This window comes from Lepeophtheirus salmonis, chromosome 12 (assembly GCF_016086655.4).
Source record: "Lepeophtheirus salmonis chromosome 12, UVic_Lsal_1.4, whole genome shotgun sequence".
Lineage (NCBI taxonomy): Eukaryota > Metazoa > Arthropoda > Copepoda > Siphonostomatoida > Caligidae > Lepeophtheirus > Lepeophtheirus salmonis.
This window is the reverse complement of record NC_052142.2, coordinates 6,184,251-6,190,961: the sequence shown is the minus strand read 5'-3', so window position 1 is coordinate 6,190,961 and position 6,711 is coordinate 6,184,251.

Sequence of the window (6,711 nt, the reverse complement as noted above, 5' to 3'; positions counted from 1 at the left end):
ATGAGTTTCAATTTAGGTATTCAGTGAGTTTATACACTTTTATTGAATTGAGTGTTCTTTTACAAAAAATCTTGCTATTTATTGTGAAAAAGTATTTAAAAAGTAACCTTTATTCAACTTAAGAGTCATCTAGTGAGTAAAAAATAAGATGTATGTATGTAATCTGTACAGTCATTTTTGTTCTTTAAAAAAAAAAAAAAAAAGGAAGTAAATATTAAAAATAATGAATGTGATTTAGGATTAGGTTTAGCAACGCGCGTGTGATTTTCCATTTGTAATTATTATTCTTTCAGTCTTAAAAATAGAACATTTAAGTGTTGAGGAGCTCATGAAAAGTGGAGAGTAACACAGAGGATTTGTTGAGGAATTAATTTTGCAATAAAAAAGATAACACCCTACTCCGAAAATTACTTTTTCATACTACCGCTCTTTAATCAACTTGTACTGTCATTTTCATTTTTTCGAGATATACCGATGTAATTATACTGTCGATGATAAATTTTATATATTCCATATATGAAAAAAATATTTTTACTACAGAGTCAACGCCACCACTTCAGAATTTATATAGAAAACAAAAATCTTTTTTTATTTTGGAAATAGCTAATAGAAATACACAAATTATATTTCGGGTCAGAGACGGTCTGAACAAGAATAGTATCAAGTTCCATTCTTGAGTCAACACTATCTACTTCCATAATGTCTCTATTGTATATTAGAGCAATTTTATGGACTCAAATTTGAAATTAGTGTGTGTATAAGTGATTGTATAGTTTTTTTAGATCTCTTTATTACATTCTGGAAAATGCATTTTCCAGAGTGACAGACAACTACACCTTTTTTTGTAAGCTGGATAAAGATTTCTTCTTTTCTGATAAGTCATTCATTTCAGTTTTAATCTGGGTTGGTTTTTTTTTTTTCTGAAAAACAGCTTTAAGCATTCAATCTGTCATCCTAGTTTCTTATAAAAATCGAGTAAATTCTCTTAAAAAAGAATTAAAGGAACAAGTTGCCTCTGTAAACGGTATTATAAGATATGTATGTATGAAAATTAGGAACTTGATAAATTTAGTGTGATATCATATAGAAAAGTGAAAATAACGTTATACAATGATTGAAAGATGAGAGAGTGAATGAAACTTTGTTGTCTGAATTTGGTTTAGTAACTGAATAAAAACCATTTAAGTGGTCACCTTCGGCAAGAGCAGCTCATAATAAGTGCATAGTTAAATGAGGGGCGCTAACTAGGAAATGTTAGGTTTCAATGCTAATTATATGACCTCATACGCCGTAATAAATAATAATAATTAATATCACAACACTACACATCGTACAAATTCATTAATTGTTAATTATATTTGAAATATTAAAATTCCCTACTCATCGTGAATGGATCTTTTCATTGTTTCGATCCTGGAATCTGTCCCAAGGAAGAAGATTACTCTACTCTCTTATGAGGTTTGATAGTTTTCCTGGAATGATTTTTCATCCTCCAGATGTATGATCATTTAGAAGTATCATCCTTCGATTTCTTCTATTTTCTCTGGTCCTAACTCTTTGAGAACATAAAAAGTCCACTGCTTCAAGTCTTAATGAATGAAAATGATCTTAGCAACTGTCATATTTAAAGCACATCTAAATATCAAATTTATCTTTGTTAGACTTATTGAACTATTTAAATGCGTTGTTTTTAATATGTAATAATTTTATGGTAATAACTTCATATTGTTAATGTACATAAATGTAATTAAAATACCTTCATTTTATATTTGGCATGCAGATCCTTTAATCGTAAAGAAAATGGATCTCGTCATAGTTTCAACCCGTGTTTATTTTCATCATTGTTATATAAAGATGGATATATTCCTACAAGAGGAGTCTATTCTATTCTCATATGAAGCTTAGCTTGATTCGGTTCTCTTCTTAGGATAAATTTTCATCCTATCAACATCCATGTATACCTCAGAAACTGAGAATCTCTTATTGAGGATAAAGTATCTCGGATCTCTTCTTTTGTCCTAATTCTCAAAGAACTTAAAAAATTTTCTTCTTTAATTAATGAAGATCGATCTAAGCAAATGAAAAGCACAACTAAATTTAAAATTTGTCTCCCCATTTACTATAATGTTTTTTAATATAATTAAACTTTATGTGTATAGCTTATGTATAAATTTCATATTGTGCTAAACCTAATCTTTTATATTATTGTATTTAAATATGTCACACCTAGTCGCTTATTTTATTGAATTAGAATTTTAGTGCCTGGAATAGGGGGTATGGCTTGATATTCACCAAATCAACATATACATTTTATCATTAGTTAATAGATTTAACGTTTTATGAGTTCTGTAAGTTGTCTTTAGTATATTTGTATAGTAACTATATGTTTTGTTTTGTTTTTCTTATGAAAAATGTTTGGTATTTAATAAACCCGTTGTTAAATTGTTATTTAAATGATAATTATTAATGAATTAATAGCATATCTGAGAATTTTATTTTTTATACAAGTTTTAATCGGGCTCAACATAATGCTGTATTTCATATTTAATAGAAATTATATAAATAATTTTTGGGGCTATTAGTTAGAATTGATTTATAATATGATGATTTTTCGAAGAACATATATATAAATATAAGTCTATACTGCTAATATTTATATATTGTAATTTCGAATCATATAAAATTACAAACCAGACTTTAAAATTATCTAGAAATGTCTAATTTTTTAAGTATTTGTTCATTAAATCTTCTAATATCAATCAAAATTCCTGATGATCCGTATTATTCTTTATCCTGATGTTATCTTCCTTTTCATAAGATCAAAGTAGTTTCATTTTAGTTTTGCAAAATGTCTTCAACAAATACTTCTATACGGATGTGCTCAAATAATCCAAGCTTACTTTTCTATATTTGTTATAAGATAGCTTACTTGACCTATATCAAAATGCAAATTGCCAATCACGATCAACTGTTGGCACACTATAAAGTGTCTATTATAGACTAAGTTTAAGGCCATGGCCTATGGGAAAACGGAATAAGATGGCGCTTGGGGTACCTATGGTTTGGCGAGAACCAAAGGATCCTTCCTCTGATTGCTATCTCGTAAATATATGTGGATTTACGAATAAAAATAAAAGTCGTATCGTTTATAAAAATCTGTCTTCCACAACGAGACCCATTTCATTTTGATGAAATTACGGTACCAACATATCAATCAGCTCTAAAAAATCAAGACGATGCAACGTTGAAGAAACAAATGATATGAAGTCTTGAAGATGTATACAGTTACCATAAAGAATTCGACCAGCTAGAGTTAAATGATTTAGGATTAGGGAAAAAAGTATCAGAGCTTCTAGCTTCACGATTAATTGATAAAAGATTGCTAAAACTCGAGGTTAATGTCACATACTATCGAAAACGAGATAGTAATTTTCTGGAATACATTTCTAAGTAAGGAGGGCCTTGTTTATTGCCACAATATAGAAAGGGTAAGTGTATAGATTGATGGAGAACTATCAAGAAGAGTATCTAAATTCATAGCCATCTTGCAAGCTTTCTCAATAATCTTGGTGATGACCAAGAGGACATATTTAATCTAGATTAAATGGTCATGAATAAACGCTATGGAGGAAAATGGGATTAGCATATGCTGGCAGACTATTGCTAGATCATTAAAAAAAGAATGCATTGCAGATAAACATACACAAATTTGAACAAAAGAAAATTTTTACATTAAATTATGATATATAAAATATAATATCAATATATATGTACTCTTTTTCTAAGTTATATTTTGTGTAGCTATTAGTTTATCTGAGATATCCTTACTTTCATATTTTTCTGACTTATTAACTGAAAATATAGGTACTAAAAATAATTTACAAAATGATAAACGAGAAATCTATTAACTAATGATAAATTGTTTGTTTATTTTGTCAATGTCAAACCATACACCTTCTTCCAGGCCCTATAATTCTAATTAAATAAAATAAGAGACTGGTGTGGCATATGTAAATATTATAATGTAAAACATTAGGTATTATCACAACATGAATATTATATATAAGCTACAAATTTTAAATTTAGCTCTGCATTTCATTCGCTTACAACGATTTTAATTAATTAAAGACGGAACAATTTTCAGTTCTTAAAGAATTGGTACAAAAGAAGAGATGCGCAGTTTCAGATATATAGGAATGATGATAAGATGAAAATTCATCCGAAGAAGAGAAACAAACCAAGCTAAGCTTCATAAGAGAGTAGAGTCGACTATTTACTTGGTTAGAAATATAACAATGATGAATATTTTTAAGACTTGAAACTATGTCGGAATCCATTCACTTTCAATAAAAAAGCTCTGGATGTGAAATATTAAAGAAAGATATGTTAATTTCATTTAAGTACTAAAACAGTATAAATTAATTACCATATATATAACAAACACATTTAAATAGTTCAATCATTGTAACTGAGATAAAATTTGATTTTTAGATTTGCGTAAAATTCGACAATTGGCACAAATATCGTTTTCATTCACTAAAACCTGATGATATTTGTTTGAATCGGAGTCTTTGTGTATCTGACCATATAAACACCTACAGGCAATTAAATTTAAAAGACCATTTCAATTTATGATCGTTGAACCCTACTATTCTCAACTAATGGAGAAAGAACAAAAACTTTCTCCAGAATTTTCAATGCCATCAGTAAAATTTTCAAAGTTGGGTTGGGTTTTGAGAGGAGCAACAGGAATTGGTACAGTTACAAATGTACATATACAGCTCTCAAGAAGTTTACTATATGAAAGAGAAAGTACATATAAAAACACTGTTGTAACTTTTGACTTCAACAAATTTAGGTCGGGAGAAAATGTAGGTATAGGCAATTATGAACCTGATAATAAATTAATCTCAGCTATGGACTTCCCAGCAGAAAAACACACGAAAGAAACAGCAGTTTATGATTGCACACAAAAATGCTGGTTTCTTGAAGTCCCCTAGAAAGATCCTAATACAGAAAGTCATTTAATGACAGATAATTATAACAGAGCATTGGCTATTTGGAAAAAGCTTCTAAATATAGTTAAATCAGAACATCTGTCATTAATGGATGACGCTTATCACAAATTTATTGAAAACGGATTTGCTCAAAAAATTCCAACGCAATCACAAAAAATAATAATCCACCAACCTACACTTTGACGAGTCGTCCTTTGTTAAAGCCTTAACGACTGACAACAAAATGTAGGATTGTAATAAACGCCTCCATGCCCGATCAGAAAAATAGAAAACTTATATTAAATAGAATACTATTACCAGGTCCAAATTTATTACCACAAATTTTTCAATTAATTTTGCATTCACTAAGGAACAAGTGTATTGGAAGAATAGATATAACAAAAATGTTTCTATCCATAGGATAAAAAAGGAATCAGACATGAATAGGTTAAGATTACTATGGAGCAATTCTGATTAAAATCCTCCTGAGATGTCTTGGTTTACCAGACTTCCATTTGGATGTGTATGTAGACAATTTATGCAAGTTATTATCTCCAAGCTACTGCAAAACGATGGATAAAAGAATATCCAAAAGAAGTAGATATTATCTTGACAAAAACTTATATGGATGATATTCTGATTGGTGCTGATATTGAAAAAGAAACAATTAAATTAATAAAAGAAATCCTTATCATTCTTCAAGATGGTAGATTTTGACGTCACAAAATTACGGGCAATAGTTAAGTCATATTAAACGGCATTGATAAAGATAAAACAGATTCCTCAAAAATAATTTCGTTTTTTGGTCCTAAATTAGATCAAAAATGAAACGAATATAAATTTGATCTTGTTTTAAAATTGAAACAATTTGACCCAAATGCAAAAAAGATCACTCGTAGAGATATAGTATCACTTACAAGTCAAGTATTTGACACAAATGATATGTATCACCGTCTGTAATGAAATTCAAACAAATCCTACGTATGTTATGGCACAATAAGACTTCTTGGTATGAGAGCCTATTTACCAAAGCAATAAAAGTGGTTAACTCATCTCCAATCCTATCACTCAACATGCTGTACAAATCTTTAAAGATTGGATCATTCAAATTTCCAAATTAAAAGAAATCTCGTTTCCAAGATGGACTGGGGGTCTGTTTGAGTTCCTGGCTATTTTTGGCGCCTCGAGTAAAAAAGTTATGAGAGTTACAGCTTATATAGTCTCAAAAACAGGACATAATAAGCTCACATCACAACTAGGATTCTCCAAAACTTCAATAATGCTCAAAAATCTACGTAAAGGAGCCCATATTGAGGATGCATTAACGATTGCAAGAGTAGAACTAGTTGCCCTACTTATGACGATCAGAGTTGGACTTTTTTCCAAGAAATTTCTATGGGAATTGTCACAAATAAAGATATAGTATACTTTACAGACTTCCTTCTCAATCTTCAGAGGGATCAAACATTTTTGAAAGTGGTTGATTTCAAGGTCACTAAATTACGGTCAATAGTCAAGTCATATTAAACGCAATTGATTAAGATAAAACAGATTCCTCAGAAATAATTTCAATTGAGGGTCTTAAATTAGATCAAAAAACAAACGAATATAAATTTGATCTTGATTCAAAATTTAAACAATTTGACCAAAACGTAAAAAAGATCATACGTAGTGGTATAGTATCACTTGCAAGTCAAGTATTTGTCACACAAGG